The sequence below is a fragment of the Vitis riparia genome, chromosome 8, assembly GCF_004353265.1.
Source record: "Vitis riparia cultivar Riparia Gloire de Montpellier isolate 1030 chromosome 8, EGFV_Vit.rip_1.0, whole genome shotgun sequence".
Classification (NCBI taxonomy): domain Eukaryota; kingdom Viridiplantae; phylum Streptophyta; class Magnoliopsida; order Vitales; family Vitaceae; genus Vitis; species Vitis riparia.
Window position 1 is genome coordinate 9,624,036 of NC_048438.1, and position 19,713 is coordinate 9,643,748.

Sequence of the window (19,713 nt, forward strand, 5' to 3'; positions counted from 1 at the left end):
AGTGATCAAATATTTCCTATAGATTAATTCATTGTTGATGGAAGTAAGTAATAATAAGTATTCTTAATAGAGGTACCATGATATCTCATGGATTTTAAGACAATGTGTCCCTTTGGGCAATCTTAAGGAGGTGTAATCATGAAATATGTCGATCTCCATAATATATTTAGTGGAATTTGACATATGCTTTTAGTAAGTTAGAGTATGTCATTTGATCATACAATAAATTGATCTATAACTCAAGGATAGTAAAGGTAATCTTAATAGAACAATAGTTTTCACCTTGTTAGATTATAGATACCAATTCATAGAGAGATAATATATAATGGATAGCAAGTCACAAACTCTAATATTCGTTGCAATATTCATAGGGTACTAGAGTGTAATTAACCCTCTATAGTGAGATGTTGAGTCAACTTCAAAATTTAATTATGAGGAAGTTAGTATTATCTTATGAGTTCAAGTGATCCTCACTTGAGCTTATATTCCATGATAGCACGTTTATGAGGGTTCGATGGGTTTTTAGTTCACTTGTCTGCATAAAGGCATTTTGATAATTACATAGGGTTGTATAAGGGTAAGTGAATGATATTAGGTTAATTAATAAAGTAGGCTAATTGATTAAGTCCTATTAGGTTAATTAATCAATCAACAACCTTTTTGGGTTAGATTAAGTGACTCAAGCCCATGGTAGGCTCAAGTCACTTAAGTCCAATGGGAAACCTATAAATACCCTTTGTAAGGGGTCAGGGCTTCAATCTTGTTGTTTTTCCCTTCAATCCAAAGAGAGAAAAATCTAAGCTCCAATTTAGAGATCTCCACCATCTTTGTGTCTAGACTCAAAGAGGAGTCATTAGGTGGATGATCATTGCGTTTACTAGATCATCTACAGATTTAGAGTATTCTACATCAATAAGAATTGACCTGAGAACATCCACATTACAAGTATGACACTAATCTTTAAATCTTTGGTATTATTGTTGTTTTTTAATACCAAATTTTTCGTTGTGTTTACATCTAAAGAGCTTAGGATAGATTTCATACACTCTAATGATCTAAGGCATGGGAATGAAGTAATTTAGGGTTCCTTACAATTGGTATCAGAGTCTTAGGTTAGGTTCCTGCATGTTAAATCCATTCTAGGTTGTGCTCACATCAATTTTACAAGGTTTTTTTTATTCATCCCATGGCTCAAATGGATGAATAAATGTTAATATGATGTTTATATGTGTGATTGAATGATTGAAATTTTTTTTCTTTATCTAGATTGGGTTGTAAGCTCCATGGTTTAGAGCATAGGTTTTTATGTTTCTATGTAAAAATCATTTCTTGTTCATAGATAGATTGTAAGCTCTGTTTTGGCAAAGCATAAGATTTCCTCTTTGTAAAAATGGAATTTATATCTATCTATGGTGATCCAAAAGTGGAGATCAAAGGTTCTAAGTATTCAAGGACATTCATTGTGCAAAACATCACTTGAAAATGTGAGTTTTTTGATAGAAAAATGGTTAGAAAAATGTTGAAGAAAGCTCTCATTCCAAGCCCACTATTTGTAATTCTTTACATGACTTTCAACAAGTAAGAAGGTTATTTAATGTAGATGTACTTATCTTAGTTTCAATTGCAAGGTTAGTTGGGCAGGCTAATAAAATGTATTACCTCTTTTATTTGAGACTTTATAATCAATTTGTCAAGTAATTAATGAGAATAGTCATATATCACTAAACAAAAGAACCTAGCACTAATTAAATATTTGGATTCTAAAGCTTAGATTATTTTAATCTAAACAAGATCCAAAAACTGGTTAAGTTTGGACATTATGATTCCAAATAATCTTCCAATATGTGAATCATGTATAGGTGTAAAATAACCAAAAGGCTCTTTATTGTTGAAGAACATAAAACCAAGGAATTTTTTAACTTAGTGCATATTGAAATGTTTGGAACCTTTAGTGTTCATACATAGGAATAGTATGGGTATTTCATCACTTCCATTAATGAATACTCTAGGTTTGTGTATGTATATCTAGTACATAGGAAATTTGATGCCTTGAATACATTCATTACGTTTAAAGCAGAATTGGATAATCTATTAGGTAAACATACCAATGTATTTCAATTAGATCAAGGTGGTGTGTCTAGTAGGTTCAATTATTTCCATCAAAACACTAGATTATAACCTAGTTGTGTGCACCAAAAACTCCATTGTAGAATGGAATAATATAAAGAAGAAATCATATTTTGATAGAGATAGTGGGATTGATAATTGTTTTCTCAAAATTTCCACATCGTTTTAGGGATGTGTTTTAGAGACTATGTCTAACCTCTTTTTCCAAACAAGTACTTTAGTTTATAGAATATCTAAAAGGAATTTGGGGGTCATTACTTTATAGTCAAGATGATAAAAAAGTGTTTGTTGTTATAAATACTAGATTTCTAATAGAGACTACATGATATGTAATAAGGCAAAAAGTGATATAGATTAGAGGACACTAAAAGATAGTCCCACTTGTACACAGGATACTATGGATTTAGAGGTATAAGTACATATCATTCTTGATACATTTAGTACAATCATATCTCATCATAGCAAGAGGTTTGTATCCTAGAGTTTTTTATGCAGTAGTGAGTAACACTAATGCTTAAAACTTGGCAAGGAGCTATGAAGGGATATTTAAAATCCTAGTGTTTTAACAAAGTTTGGGTTTCTATAAAAGCATTTAAAGGGAGAAAACCCATAGATGTAACTGTTGGGAACCCTAGATTACTCTGTCCCCATGCCCTGGATCATGTAGGGTGCATGCAAATCTATCATAAGCTTGCTAAATCTATCATAATGGATAAACAGGTATTCAAAAACAATAAGGATATCATAGAAAACTTAAATCTAGATAATAAAGCCACATACCTTTGATTCGGATGTTCTCGGATCAATTCCAATTGATGTAGATAACTCCAAAGTCATAATAAATCTTATAAACATCATTATCTTCCACCCGATGACTCTTCCTTGTGTCTAGGCACTCAAATAGTGGAGATCTCAATGACAGAGGCTAGGGTTCTCTCACTAGACTGAATAGGAGAATGGAAAGACTTGGAAACTCTTAACCTCTAAAGAGGTATTTACAAGCTTCCTACTAAGTTTGGGTCACTTAATCTAACCCAAAAAAATTGTTAATTGATTAATTAATCATACAAGGCCCAATTAATCAATGAGCCCAATCTAGAGATACCACTCACCTATCCATGTCCAACCTTGTGAAATTACCAAAATGCCCTCATGCACAAAAGTGAACTAAAAACTCATCCAACATTCATAAGTTGTGCTAACAAGGAATATGAACTCAGAGCAGAGACTGCTGGAACCCATAGGAATAATGGTTCCCTCATAATCAAATTTTGAAATTGACTCAACATTCCATTATAAAGAGTCAACTGCACTCTAGTGCTATGTAGATTACAACGAGACACCGAGTGCTCAGGTTTGTGACCTACTTTCCACTACGTGCAGACCCCCCATGAACTAGTGTTTGTAATCTAAAAAAGTAGTGTTATCACCTATCAAGATTACCTTTCAAATCCTTAAGTTTCATATTTCACTTATTATGTGATTAAATGACATACTCTAGCTCAAATGAACATATGTCAAATTCCACTAAAGGAATTACTATGGCCACAGATTTCATGATCACATGTCCTTTAGATCACCCAATGGGACACACTATCTCAATCCCATGAGATATCAAGGTGTCTTTATTAAGAATACTTATTGCCACCAACCTTCATCAACAATGACCCAATCCATAGGGATATATGACCACGTTAGGGTCTCACTCATAGGTCAAAGTCTACTGTTGATTTTGGTACAGTCTCAATATCCTCTCAAGGTTGAGAGTTCATGCAGTGTCATAGCTCAGTGAATAATGATAATTGATAGCCTTACGTCATGATTCACCATAAATCTTGTTTAATGTGCATCACATACACTAGTATACTTATCATAGGAAACTCATCCCAATGTCCAAGACAAACTATCCCTCAAATTAGGAGGTAGTGCACTACAGTTTTTACTAGATTACCCAAATCCATGAACCAACTATTGACAACTTATTTATTTACAAGAAACCCATGACTTGTATCTTCTGTGCAACTCTTAATGCACCCAAATCATGTACAATGTAAGAGACATGGGTTGAATACTCAAATCAATATCAATTCACCAAAGGCATAGTAAGGGTGTGGACCCACATTTCTCACGTGCGCCCTCACTCGATTGGCGAGACTCGCTTTTATTTGGCGAAAAAATTATTTTTGGAAAAGTCAGAGTCGCCACTAGAAAGAAAACCCTAAAAAAATGACTTTATAGTTTTTAGAAAAGCATGTCTTTGAAAAACCCGAGTCTAGGTCCGGGGATCAGGTTACCTATTGGGAAGGTACCTCTAAAAGGTAGCACCCTTCTAAATCCTATAAAGGTCTCTACTGACTAAGTTGAGGAAAATGTGGCAATTAATTGATTGATTAAGGGTACCTAGGTAGATTGAGGTGATTTCAAAAGATAGCATGCTAAACAAGAAAAGTCAAATCATGATCATAAAAGAAATTTAGGGTGCGTACCTGGACTGTTTTTTAAGCGCTATCATAAAACATCAAAGTTAGTATAGAAATATAGCACACAACATTTGTTTTAATAAGGGCAAATCAAATGATCAAACATATATTAAGGCAATTAAGCATACATCTAATCACCTAAGGATCACATCAAGCATAAATAAGGCTCACAATAACATGCATGTTCATAGAATTCCGAAAAGTAGTGATAGAGAGTGTACCTGGATAGCATGCATAATTTATAAGATTCCTAAAAAAAAATTAGAGTGGTTAGGACAAGTATATATTATATAACACCTTTATTATGTCTAATATATAGTACCAAATCTAAAATTGAGCTAAGATAAATCAAATGACTCCAAAAATAATAACAATTTCAAGTAAAGTATAAAACCATTAGCATGCAATTAGAAAATGGAGTATCAAAAAAACAATTTCTAAAAAAATGGCTTAGAGTGGAATTTAATTACGAAAAAAATTCAGAAAACTACTCCTCTATATCTAGATCAACATACCAAAGGCCAAACTCTCATTCAAAAGACAAGTTGCAGCAAAGACACCTAAAGGCTCTACAAAGTCCACATTAGATAAGAAAAACTAACATGCATAAACGATTTTTTTTAAAATAATAAATAATCACATAAAGTCATAAAACAAATTACACACATAGTTCAAAGTGTCTATATCACATAAAAAATGAATCCAGTGTTGGATAGTACTCAAAAATATTTTTAAAACACTCAAGCTAATTAGATGTCTAGAATTCATCATGATCAGTAGGTACAAATTTAAAAAACAATATCTCCCTCAAAAAGCAAATTTTTCTATATTTTATGTGTCTAATATATATTTCAAGAAGCCTAGAATTGAGAAAAAAATATTTAATCAAATTTAAAAAGTTGTATGGTATTTTATTTTTGCAAAAAGATCTCGAGTGTCCAGAACTGGTTGAAAACGGAATCCCCCTAAAGACTCATTTATATCTTCTATTCCATAATTGCTTTCTAACTCAAATAAAATTTTAAATTCAAGTTCAAGAAGTGAGGAAATTCATACAAGTTTTAGAAAAATTTTAAAACATTCTAAATTTGCTAAAACGAATTTTAAATCTAAAGGGTCAGTGGTTGAGTGAAAACTAGCAGCAATGAAGAGTTTTGAAAAAATTTCTTATGTAGGGGTTCCATCAAGTCCCCATTCAAATTCCATAAGTTTTACCTATGTATCCTCATTAGTTTGGGAGCACAAGTCCAAACCTATGTGTATAAAAACCAAGTTTTTGAAAAACCAACAAAGGAGAAATGCAACTTAAATGAAATTAGTTACATTATTTTAATAGAAAGGGTGTTCTTTGCCTAAAGCTAGAATGAATGTTTTCTAAAACCTTTTATTGGTGATTTAAATGTTTTTGAAAATGACTTTAAGGGAAGTAAAAAAAAGGACCCAATGGTTTGTTAAATCCCATACAATAGACACAAAATAGAGATTTTTGATTTCTAACTTGAGAGGGTTTTGAAAATAAGAGAAAAGCTAAATTGGATCCTCTTTTTGGTTACCTTTCATTTGGGATCAAGGAGTCAAACTTATGATGGAAAAATTCATTTGTGGAAAAAGAAAATTTGATTCAACTCAAAATGTCAATTTAATAAAGAAAACATTTTCTAAAAGAAGGTTCAAACTCAAGAATTCCCTAAGGTGCCTATAAAATAAGTGTCAAAGATAAAGAACTAACAATTCAATCAAATATAAGGAAGCCAACATCAACAATTATGTATTAAACTTTGGAAAGTAAGGAATCAAATAGGATCCAATCAAACTAAATAAAATTATCAACTTGAACATGCAGGGATTTAACTAAAACTGAAATTCTAAAACACTAAATAATTAGCAAGGTAGATCAAACTAGCAACTTAATAACTTAGAATAAGTCTAGATTTTAACTAAAACAAATATTCTAAATAACTTAATAATTATGGATTTTTGGTTAAAATTTAAATTATAGACAACCTTAACAATTGGCAAGAATCAATCAAACTAATAAATTAATCCTAAAGACATCACATAATTTAAAAAATAAGAACATAAGATATTAAAGACATAAGACCAATTAAGAACATTAACAACTAAAGCAATTGTGTGGATAAAATTCAGAACATAATAATTTGAAACTCAGGGATTAAATAAAATTATCCGAACTAACAAAAAAAAAAAACAATTGAGAACATGGCATGGATTTTATCTAAAACCAATAATTATAATTTAGTAATTAATAGGAACCAATCAGATTAACAATTTGTCAATTTAATGACATGACAAGGATTTTACAAAAATGAAATTTTAAAATTCCGAAAATATTAAGAATTAGATGGAAGCACCCAAAATAAATTTTATCAACATTCTAAAGAACACATGTACATGAATAGGGCAAAAATCGAAACTAAACTAGACCCAAACTTTTCGATTTAAACTCAAACCTCTCTAATTTAATCTAACAAATTCAAAACTGAAACTAAGTAAGCCAAACTCTATCAAACTAACACAATAAATCGAAGCCTCAACCCAATGATGATCAACACTTTTTTTTATGCAATAAATCAAGATTTAAATAGAACGGAATTCCAACTTACTTTTCCGAGCAATAGCGTGGATTGTGTCTTTCTCAAAGTGGTAGCTGTGCGGATGAAGATTGGATGAGTGGCAATCTAAGTGGACTGTCTATGGTTGTGTAACATGGAGAAAGAGAAACCCAGTAGCCTGAATCTCTTCCAAAACATGGATTGATTTCACCCCAAACACTAGCTTGAATCTCTTCCAAAACACGAACTGATTTCACCCTGAATAGCAGCCTGAATCTCTTCCAAAACATGGGCTGATTTCACCCTGAACACTAGCCTAAATTTCTTCGAAAACATGGACTGATTTCACCCCGAACAACAGCCCAAATCTCTTCCAAAACACGGACTGATTTTTATCCCAAACAGCAGCCTGAATTTCCTCTAAAAATCAGACTCATTTCACCCCGAACAACAACCTAAATCTCTTCCAAAAATCGAACTAATTTCACCCTGAACAGGCAACCCGAATCTCTTCCAAAAACTAGACTAATTTTTACCCCGAACAGCAGCCTAAATAGCCTCCAAAAACCAGACTGATTTCACCCCGAACAGCAGCCCGAATCTCTTCCAAAAATCAGACTAATTTTTACCCCGAATAGCAGCCTGAATCACCTCCAAAAATCTGACCAATTTTACCCCGAACACCAACTCGAATCTCTTCCAAAATCAGACTAATTTTTACCCTAAATAGCAACCTAAATTGCCTCCAAAATGTGAATTGATTTTTCCCCGAACAGTAGCCTAAATTGTCTCCAAAACACGGACTGATTTTTCACCAAACGAAAGCCTGAATCTCTTCCAAAAATCGGACTGATTTTTACCCCAAACAACAGCCTGAAATGCCTCAAAAAATCGAACTAATTTTACCTCGAACAATAGCCCGAATCTCTTCCAAAATCGGACTGATTTTTACCCTAAATTGCCTTCAAAACACAGACTGATTTTTTCCCAAACAACAACATATCTCTCTATGAAAAATGCAGCCTCACTTCTAAAAAAATCCTTCTATGTCTCCTATTTCACGCGGACTCCTTCTCTTTTTTTTTCCTTTAATCTTTTTTTTTTTTCAAACCAGCATGATTCCTCTCATTTCCCCTTCTTTTCTCTCTCTTTCTTAATTTGTTCTCTATCACTTCTTTCATTCTCTACAGCCCCGGTGATGTAAAAAAAAAACGGTAGAAAATATTTCCTTCTCCTTCTCCCATCACCCTTCAATTTTCCTTTTTTCTTTTTTTTTTTTCCTTTCCTTCTTTTCTTTTTTTTTCTTTTTTAATCTCTTATCAATCCCCTCATTCAGCTCCTCTCTCCAGCCACGATAATGGAAAGAACAACAGCCACCTCTACTCCTTTCTTTTCTTTCTTTTTAATCTTTTTTTTTTCAATCACTTCTTCTTGAACACAACCTTCATTTCGTCCACATACACAATAAATCTCTTATTTTCACATTCCATGCAGGTTTGTAACTTACCATTTCAAGTGGGCCCTCTTTCCTCTTTTTATTTTTTTTCAAACACATAATAAATATCTCATTTTCACATTCCATGCAACTTTGTAACTTACCATTTCAAGTGGGCCCTCTTTCCTCTTTTTAATTTATTGTTTCAAACGTGGACTAAATATCTCTCCAATCACAGCTCTAAGTTTCCTTTCCTAAAGAAGTCAAACTCTTCATTGATAAATTTCCCTGCAAAATTCCAAAGTTAACAGGTTAAACATAAAATAAAAAACGTGTTTTAGAAAATGAGTAAAATTTATTGGATTGACAAAAATAATATATATATATATATATATATACAATTATTAGATTAACTAAAAGTATTTGATGAAATTATTAGATTGAAGTAAATAAAAGTATTTTACGAAATTATTTGATTGAATAAAAGTGTTTTATGAAATGATAAAAAAATACAAAAAGTAATATACAAAATGGCTAAATAGATAATAATAAAAAGGAAAGTCATGCGAACCATGCAAAAAACGTGAGCCATGAAGCCATGCAACCATGCATTCATGCAAAAAATGATTTAAATGGGCCTAGGGTGCTGTGGACCCCACATTTCGGCTCATGCGTTTCCCACTCGATCGCGAGCTCGATTTTACTTTGAAAAATGATTTTTATTGGTTAAAGATGACTTGGAGTCGCCACTTATTTTTGTTTTATTTTTTAAAAGGATAAACAAAATAAGAAAGAAAAACCCTAAGTGTGACTCCTTGTTTTGGAAAAAGGTGGTTTATGAAAAACCAGATCGGGCTCGGGGGTCAGGTTACTTATCGGGAAGGTACGGTACGGACCGTGGCACCCCTCTAAGTCCCTAAATTCGGGTCTCTACTGTTAGGATGAAGCCGTCGTGGCAATCAATAAGAAAGTCAATGGATGCCTAAATCAAATCATGCACATATGGAAATCGAAACATGCATAGAGAATGATCAAAACGAAAATGTATGCATACCTAGGCCACGAGTCACAATGCGCTATCAAGAAACGAGATTAGTACACAATTAACGAATACAAATTATAACTCATGCATATCGGAGTGCAAAATGAAAATCAAGCAAAATACATTAAGTACGGCAGTTGACAATCGAAAATGATCAAACATAGGGCCCCCACCAAAGCCCCAATTATTGTTCATGAATTAGTCTTACAAATTCTTTGTTTTACAATTATGAAGAACTCATTACTGCTTATGTAAAATTAAGAAAATCAGAAGATTATTTAGGAGTCGAAATGGAATTAAAACTATTTAAGTGAAAACTGGATTCTTGGAATTTGTTTGAAAATCGGGGGTCTTGGGAATTAAATTTAAGAGTTGGAATTTTGGGAATTAAATTAGAAAGAAATTAGAATTTTGGAAATTGGAAATTAAGTTCGGAAATTGGAATTTTCAAGAATTGTTTAAAATGGAATTTCAGAATAAATAAGTAAGATAACAATAATTAAATGGATTAATGTGAATATTGAAATTTTGGAATTAGAAATTAAATCGAAAGTCGGAAATTTTAATGAATTGTTTAAGAATGGAATTTTAGAATAAATAAGTAAAAATAATAATAATTAAATAGATTAATGTGAATGTTGGGATTTGTGGAATTAGAAATTAAAATCGGAAGTCAGAAATTTTAATGAATTGTTTAAAATGAAATTTTAGAATAAATAAATAAAATAATAATTAAATAGATTAATGTGAATATCGAAATTTTCAGAAATAGAAATTTAATTCGGAAATCGGAAGTTTTAAATGAATTGTTTAAAAGGGAATTTTAGAATAAATAAATAAAGTAATAATAATTAAATATATTAATGTGAAAATTGGGATTTCAGAAAATTATTTGAGAACGGAATTTTTAACGATTATTTGAAAATTGGAATAGAAATGGGATTGTTCGTGAAATCGGAATTTTGAGAATCATTTAAAAAGAATTTACGAAAATCAGACATTTGATACCAAACTTTGACACATGAAAAAAAATAAAAAAATAAAATCCACCATGGAACTACAACTGGGCCATGCCACTACCACTAATTTATTCAAAAAGAAAACTTGTGCCCAGCCACTTATGAGAAATACCATGCCACCATGCTACCATGCCACCGTTGACTTTTCATTTATTTAAACTTTCTTATGCCCTTAGTGGATGGCCACTAACGAAGCCCCATTTCTCCATTGAAGCAACAGCCCGCAGCCCATGTACACTCGGCAACGCACAAGTCACCATGCAGAGCCTCATTCCACCTCCTAAAAGGCAGCAAGAGACTCGTGACATGCTTAAAAACATCATGACTAGGTATCTCGTGACATTTGCATGGAGCTTTATTTACATGGGTATGGATATGGATGGGGAGAAACGGGCACGAAATGGGCATGAGCATGGAGTGAGCAAGATGCAGCCATGCATGGCCACGCATGGCCATGCAAAAGTGGTAAGTGATGGGTTCAAAGGATAGGTGAACAACGAGGAAGCTGGATAGAGATGTGGGCATAAATGGTGATCAGTCCAAGTGGTTTTGGGTGTGTGCGTGGTGTAGTGAGAGGAAATGTGAGGGATGAAAAATGGGTGTGGGCATGGGGGTATGAGACATGGATATAAAGAGAGAAGAGGAGAGGGACCATACGTGCCAAGCGAGTGTGGAAATGAGAAAACATCTGTGAGGATGGATGGAGATATGACTGTGGGCTGATGTTGAATGTTTCCACAAGTTTTGCATTTACACCTTTCATCTTTAAAGAGTATCTCATTTCGTTGATGCAACTGTAAAATTTGAAGACTCGCCATGGATCCTCACCTTGTAAAACTAGCACATCCTCCTCACTTTCAGTCTTCAAAAACCACCTTAACCTACCCGCATTTCCTTTACCCCGTCTCTAAGTCATTCCTCACAACCAAGACCATTTTGAAATCTTCAAGAATGTCTGCTAGCTTTTCAATCTCATCTAGTTTTTGGAGTTGATTATTCTCGTTTGCATCACTAACAACTGCAGTGTCTTTAGCTACCGTGGGGAGTGAGATTCTGAGTAAGGAGACTTTTCTTGTATTTCATGGCAACAGTCCCAAACAGAGCACCAACTCAATAATCAGACTCAGAACCCTCATTCCATGGCAGATAGGTCACCTGTCGCTTAGATAACCTCCAAACACTCGCCTACCGAGGATATGCCATTGATAACCCTTTGTTCCCATAGGCAGAGATGAAGAAAAAATTAAATAAAATAATGTGCCCCAGGAGCAGGTACGGGAACGGGGGAAGATGGAGAAAACAGAGCACGAAGTGCTGGAGTGGAAACGAAATCCATACATGCTAAATCTGGAACCAATATGCTTAGGTGAAGGGATATATTGAAAATGGATCTCAATCGAATCTTCAAAGAAGAAACAAGACATGAATACCAAAATAAAAGTCTGAAAGTGGATTGAAGACCAAGCTAAAAACCAAGCATAATGTGAAAGCAAACGAACTCAAATCCCATAAGAACATGATAAAATCCACAAGGCTCACATGCAGACATCAGAATAAATATATATCTATATATATATATATAACTAGTGATCCCATAAATCATAACTGAAACTAGATGAAAGCAAAGAAATCCATTTAACATAAAACTATACCTATGCTATTTTTTCCTTCAGCAACACCCCTCGCAGAAAGATGAACTTCCCTCTCTCTAATAGAAATGTGATCCCCCCAAAACGCTCCCGCTCTTCCCAGCCAAAAAAAAAATCTCTTCTCCGCCTGGCTTCCTCCCTTTCTTTTTCCCAATTTCACCTTTTATCTCCTCCTGTTTCTATTTTCCACAGCAAGCCACTCTCAGCTCCACTGCTCCTCTTGTCAGCAAGGATAGAGTCTCTAACCACCAGCATGGCCGCTGCCATGCCCATGTAGCTGATTTCCCGGGCGTAGGGAAAAGAGGGCCCCCACTTATCTCCCCTGTTGCCCGATATGCTCTAATGCTATATAAAAAAAACTAAGATCTCTTGGCTCCCTAAATGGGGGTCTATAGGTGCCTAAGGTGCTTAAATGGGCTTAGGATGCCCAAATGGGCCTAGGGTGCCTAAAGTATCTAAGTGAGCCTAAGTCTAAATTAAGGCTGCCAAGGGTCACAACGGGGTTAGATAAATCCCTTAACCAAAGTTCCCAAGGTGGCTTAGAAAATATAGACCACACGAGTAGTAATGGGCTACCAAGAATTGTTGTAAAGTACTAAACGAACACACAATAAGGTATGTGTTAGTAGGACAAAATGGATGGTCTACAAGGGGGATAGTTAAGTCTAACTTTGTTATACCATATCTTATTTTTAAGGCCTCAATCCCAATAGTAAGTTGGTTTACAAGAGGAACAAAGGAGTAGATGGAGGGGTTGAGATTTATGTGGCTAGGTTGTAGCTAAAAGTTATAGTTCAAAACATTGTTTGAATAATAGGAAACCCTTTCACCAATAGCCATACTCAAATCCATAAAAATACTCATGTCTATTGCAATGTATTTCATTTATGAAATATGGTAATAAGATATTAAGTAACATTCTTGAATGGTTATCTTAATGATTAACATCTTTGATGCAACTAGATATTTTCATAGCAAAGAGCCTTGTGTATACAAGGAGTAGGGAAGCATGGTGGTGCTCTAAGATCTTGTAGGTGGATGACAATCTTCTTATTAAGAATGATGTAGAGATATTGTCATCGATCAAGATAACTTATCTACTTAGTTATAGATAAAAATTTAGAAAAGACGCAATATATTCTTAGGTTTAAGGTTCTTAGGGACTACAAGAATAGGAAAATTACATTATGTTGTCACCTACACTAATATGCATTTGGTAAAGTGCATGATGTAGGACTCTAAGAAGTGTTTGCTACCCTTCAAGTTTAGAGTTGTCTTTTCTCAGGACTGGAGTCCTTAGATATCTTAAGAGAGAGATCATGTTTAGGCAGTACCTTCTACTTTTTCAATAGATAGTCTTATATATGTGATGTTATGTACTAAGCCAAATATTTGCTTATTATATGTATGGTGAGTAGATATTCATATGTATGTTATTTTTTACAAATGCGTAAGGTTGCTTAAGAGCTTATGAATGGTTTTTCTGGATTAGACTAATTAATTAATTAGGACTTAATGGGCTAAATTAAGTGACTCAAGCCCAAGATGGGCTCAAGTCACTTAAGCCCACAAGGAAGCCTATACAAACTCCTTTTGGGGTTAAAGGTTTATGGCCTATGTCATTCAATCTTCAGCTAAAGAGAGGAACCTTGGCCTCTATTCCCATAAAAAAGGATTCCAGCTTCCTTGCATGCCATGATATAGGGAAGAGAGCTATTAGGTGAAATATTCATTAATCTTCTAGAACAACATCATTTCTTTACCAATTAGAATCAATCTAGGAATATCCATGTTCCAGGTATAACATTTATTCTCTAAAGCTAAGTTTTAAAATGCATTTTACTTTAATTATGTTATTTATAGAAACCTAGGGCAGATCTTGCATGCACCTAAGAGATCTAAGGTTTAGGATAGTTTGTGTAACCATTCCTACACATATGTGGTACTATGACTAAAAAATATATGATATTGATGCTTTGTCAACTGCCAATTTACCAAGTTTAGAATACAAACATTTAGCGATACAGTGGCATTGGTTGTCCATGGATTCATTTGAGGTTGTATACGTACGTAACTCTAGTTGTCATTTGATTATCATTTTCACCACTTATATGTTGTTCTTTGTGTTTCTTTAATATGATGAAATGTTACACTATCAATCATCTTTTGGCATCAATATTACTATTAATATTTATCTTAATCTTTATAATAGAAACTTTCTTTATTTAGTTTTTTAGCTCACTGATTAATATTTTCAAATTGATATGGCTCCACCTTAGGAAAAGCATAGTGCTTGATAAAATTCTTAAGAAAGATTCTCTTAGAATATATGAATAGCAGTCTTGAGGTTGTGTATTGATGTCTTTTGGATGTGAGGACTTTAATTAGCATGATGGTATACATTAAGTGGTGTAAGTATCTTTTATTTGTGTGACAATTATATATCGTAGAGAAGCCTATTGTAATCTTATCATTATCTCTATGAGATAAAATATTTTGTGTATCACAAACCCTCAAAATGTTATATGTCTCTTAGTGACACTTATATATCAAAGTATGCACACTTATCATTCTTGTTACATGAGTATGTAACTAGCTAGTAATACTATCACTGAAATATCAAATTGTTTCAAGCTACACTTAACCTTCGGTTGTCATAGGGGTACATGTGTTTCTAGACTTGAATAAAACATAAAGAACTTGGTGCTTTTAACTATCTTTTTAGAAAGAAAAAAAAAAGGACATATCCTATGGTGATCTATAAGGGAATCAATTTTATGTGACTTTCCTAATGTATTTCGTATAGATTGAATAACCCTACCAAGAGATTTTTGGGGCAAATGTAGTGTTTAGAACCAATTTTTAGCCTCATTCTTGACAGATTTGAAAATTTATATTTTATTATTAAAAGTATTCCATTCTAGTTTTCGAATGGGTATCATGGGTTAAATTCCAAGCAAAATTAATTTTTGAAAAATCATACAAAATAAATTGTTTCATTAGATTGTTTTCTTTCGACTGTAAGAATTTCAACAAGTAATGGTCACAAGCCTTCCACACTTGTGCCTTAAAATCTTGTAATCACACCAATGAACTAATTTTAAAAAGTGCTCAAACATGTCTAAATTCTTTGGGATTAAGTCCCAAATCATTTTAACTTTAGTGAGTTGAGGTATAAGATTTTGAATGAACTTGACTAAATTTGACCAACTATATAATCATTGTCTATACAAATTTTTAGGGTGACTGGGAGTGTAGCTACCATGATTACTATACTTCTCATTCTTATTCACATAGTAGAGTTTGAAATTTTGGGTTAGACTTTGTTTAGTAAATTTTGGCATGTAATAGGCTTTAGGTTGAATCGCGTAAATCACATTGTAAATTTTTTTTTTTCGTTCTGCTTTTTTTTTTTTTTTTCATGGTTTGATGCAACAAAATTCTTCACTGAAACATCAACTAAAATCCCTAGTCCCTTCCTTTGTTCCAATTGAACCCTTCTCTTCTTGATGCCCTCACCATATCTACGCAGAAGATAGGATGAATGGAAAAAAAACATCTTTCTTTATTTTTTTTTTTTATATCTCATTTTATCGTGTACATACATACAACTTTTATCAACAATTCCAATTCCATTAAGATAAATTAAGGGCTTGAAAAATATATTTCTAATAAAAATATAAATAAATAAATCTTTCTTTGAGTTTGACAACGTAGGCCTCGAGTGCTTTAAAGTCAATGTCAATTTCTTAAATGTTCCCTTTAAAAATAATTTCAATTTTGGTAGTCATTTTGAGTTGTGGCTGTAATAGCAAGCTTTACATTGTTTAGTACGTTTTATGCATCTCTTCTTTTTCTCCTAATGTCCTTAACATTTTTTTTTAGTACCTTGACACATTTTTTTTAGTCTTTTATATACTCTTTTATGATGCCTTAACATTTTCTTTTTTAGTACCTTGGACACATTTTTTTTTTAGTAACAGATTTGTGTGAATCAATTCTAATTCATTATCATCTAAACTTTGAATGGATTTTTCATAAATATGTAGTACACTAAAAAAATATTGATAGAAAATAACACTTGTAGCACATAATTAAGCTCCACAAGACAAGGATAATATCCTATCCCAAAATCATATCACGAAGACAAGATTTTAATGTGTTTTTATGAAATTGTGTCTTTTAAGATACGACTTTAGTAAATTATCCTAAAGTTGTGTTTTCAAGACACGACTTCAATTGAATTTTTTTTTTTAATTTTTATTTACTTTTTTCTTCTAATACTTTTTATGTATTTCATTTTTTATTCTTTTTCGTTTCCCCATTTTTATTTTCTCCTTTCTTGTTCAATTTTTAACAAAAAAAAAATGAACTTTTTTTAGTAATTTGATAGGCATGAAATATAAAAAGTGGTACAAAGGTTATATTGGTTTTGTTTGTAGAGGTTCATTTTGGAGAAGAATGACACATTGGATTTATGACATTATATATTGTTCTGCTCCTAAGAGATTAACATTTGATCATTTTTCTTCAAGTGTTGAGTAGGTCATAAAATTGCATATTCAAATTAAGGATTTGAAGAATGAGCAATGTGTATAATGGATCGATCAATCAATTTAAAGATTTTAAGATTTTTTTAGTGATAAAACTTTGCATAAAAAGAGGTCAAGATGCAATCAAATAAGATTAATATGTTATTAAAATTTGGCCTTTAATATTGAACTTTTCTTTAAGCAAAAATGGACCATTCTTTTATAGGATTTTTCAAGAAACTCATATACAAATTGAAAAACCTTTTCTTAAAGCAATTTAATTTTTTTCAAGGTTAAAAACCTAACTTTTTAGCATATTCTCAAAAAAAAATTGAAATGATCATTTTTATACTTAATATCAAGAAGAAAACAAACCTAAACTTGTTCACCATAGGAATGCATGGTTCAAGATTGATGTTCTCCAACTTGGGTTATGGTCAACTAGTCTATTTGAGTTGATCCTTTCTTAAGTTGTGCTTAATATATAGTGGTAACCAAATGCACTATCGACTAAGCAATTGGTTGATTGATTCGTCAATCTATAATATACTTAGGCAAGCAACCAACTAGCCAATTGGTTTACCAATTGATCGATTTGTCTCTCAATGATCACCTCCAAAGAGCACTAAATGCTAATGACCAAGAAGTGATTAATCAAACAATCAATCAATTAAGTAATAAATTGTACGTAATAGTTACATTTTGTAAAACCCTCAATAAGATAAAATTTTCAAATTTCAAAGTCGCCAACTACATGAAATGCATCTAATAATTACTCAAATTTTTATATTTTTTGTATGCAATTATATTATAACTTGGAAATGTTTCATTTCACATTGAAATGAACTACCTTTTCCGTTACACCCAATTAACTACTTACAAAATTATGTTGTTAGTTAGCATAATTTTTCAAAAAGTGACTATTACTCAATCCACTTCCCCTTTCGTGTATTTCTTTTAGAAAGTGTTTGGTACACGGGAATAAGGAGTGGGAATAGACATCTCATTCATTTTCTCTCTTATTCCTATGTTTGGATAAATGTTAAGAAGGTAGAAATGGAATAAAAAATTATTCAAATAGAAATCAAATCCAAAAATAACCTAAATTTACTATTTTACCCTCTTATCTCATTCTTCAAGCCCGATGCTAGAGACCCATTCATCATCCACTTTTATGCAACAAATGATTCTCTCAAAATGAATCAATCAAACTTTCCACGATATTTATAAAAAAAATTTCAATTTCTAATTTTTAGGGTTTTGAATGAAATTTGAATTCTTTTATTTCCTCTTTTGGAAATAGGAAAAACATTTGATAGCTTTGAGAATTTAAATATAATAATAAATATTTTTTTTTCTTCTTTTTTTTGGTAAAATATAATTTTATAATTACTTAAGCATGACAAATTATTCAAATTTTTAATAAAAATGATAATTGAATATTTGTACATTAAGGTTATATGATTTTTTTATGGTTAATTTTTTATTTATTGAGTATATATATATTTTTTTAGTCTTATTTAATAGCAAAAAAACTCTCAAAATTTATTTTTTTTAAATAAAAATAAAAATAAAAAATTATATGGAAGGAAATTTATTTCTTTTTCATTTCCATTCCTATTATTATCAAACATTGGAATGGAAACAAATAATCATTCAAATTTCACATTCATAAGTTCATCTAAATGCTAGAAATGGAATCATCAAATTCATTTCTATTCACTAAGAAATGGGAATTGAAACAAAATATTCATTTCTATTCTCTATTCCGACGTACTAGACACCCCCTTACGGGGTGTTTGGTACGTCGGAATAGGGAATAGAAATAATATTTTGTTTTCTTTCCTATTTCTTAGTGGAATGGAATGAATTTGATGATTTCATTTCTAGCATTTGGATGAACTTAGAAATGCAAGATTGGAATGATTATTTGTTTGCATTCCAATGTTTGATAATAATAGGAATGGAAATGAAAAAGAAATAAATTTACAATAATATCCTTACATATAATTTAAAATATTTTTTTATTTTTACTTTTATTTTAAAAAAATAAAATTTGAGAGATTTTTTGTTATTAAATAATAAGACTAAAAAATATATATATACTCAATAAATAAAAAATTAACCATAAAAAATCGTACCTAATGCACAAATATTCAATTATTATTTTTATTAAAAATTTGAATAATTTGTCATGCTTAAGTAGTTATAAAATTATATTTTTCAAAAAAAAATTATTTATTATAATATTTAAATTCTCAAAGCTAGCAAATGTTTTTCCTATTTTCAAAAGAGGAAATAAAAGAATTCAAATTTATTCTAATTTTCAACAAGTATCATATCCGATAATAATAAACAAAGGGGAAAAAAAACCAAAAGTTTTGTTTTTGTTTGTTTTTTTCTTTTTATTTTTTTTCTAACCATTAAAAATTTTCAATATTGTAAACACGTGAAATCAAAAAATATTTTTTCAACCATTTCAATTTTTCTCTCCAGTTTCCATTAATACAAGATAAAGAAACATCAAAGATTCCAAACATAAATTAATAAAAAAAAATTAATCGATTTATAGAGAAGAAGAAAGAGAAAATAAGGTAAACCTAATCGAAGATGTAGAAGGGAGTTTTTAAAACCTAGTTGCAGCAAACAATGACGAATCCTAGATCCAACAATCAAAATGAACATCAAAACCCTATAAATTAGAAATTGATTTTTTTTTTTTTTAAATATCGTGGAAGGTTTAATTGATTCAATTTGGAAGAATCACTTGTTGCAGAGAATTGGATAATGAGTGGGTCTCTAGCTTTGCAAAGAAGATAAGAAGTGGATGATGAATGAATCTCTACCTTTACAAAG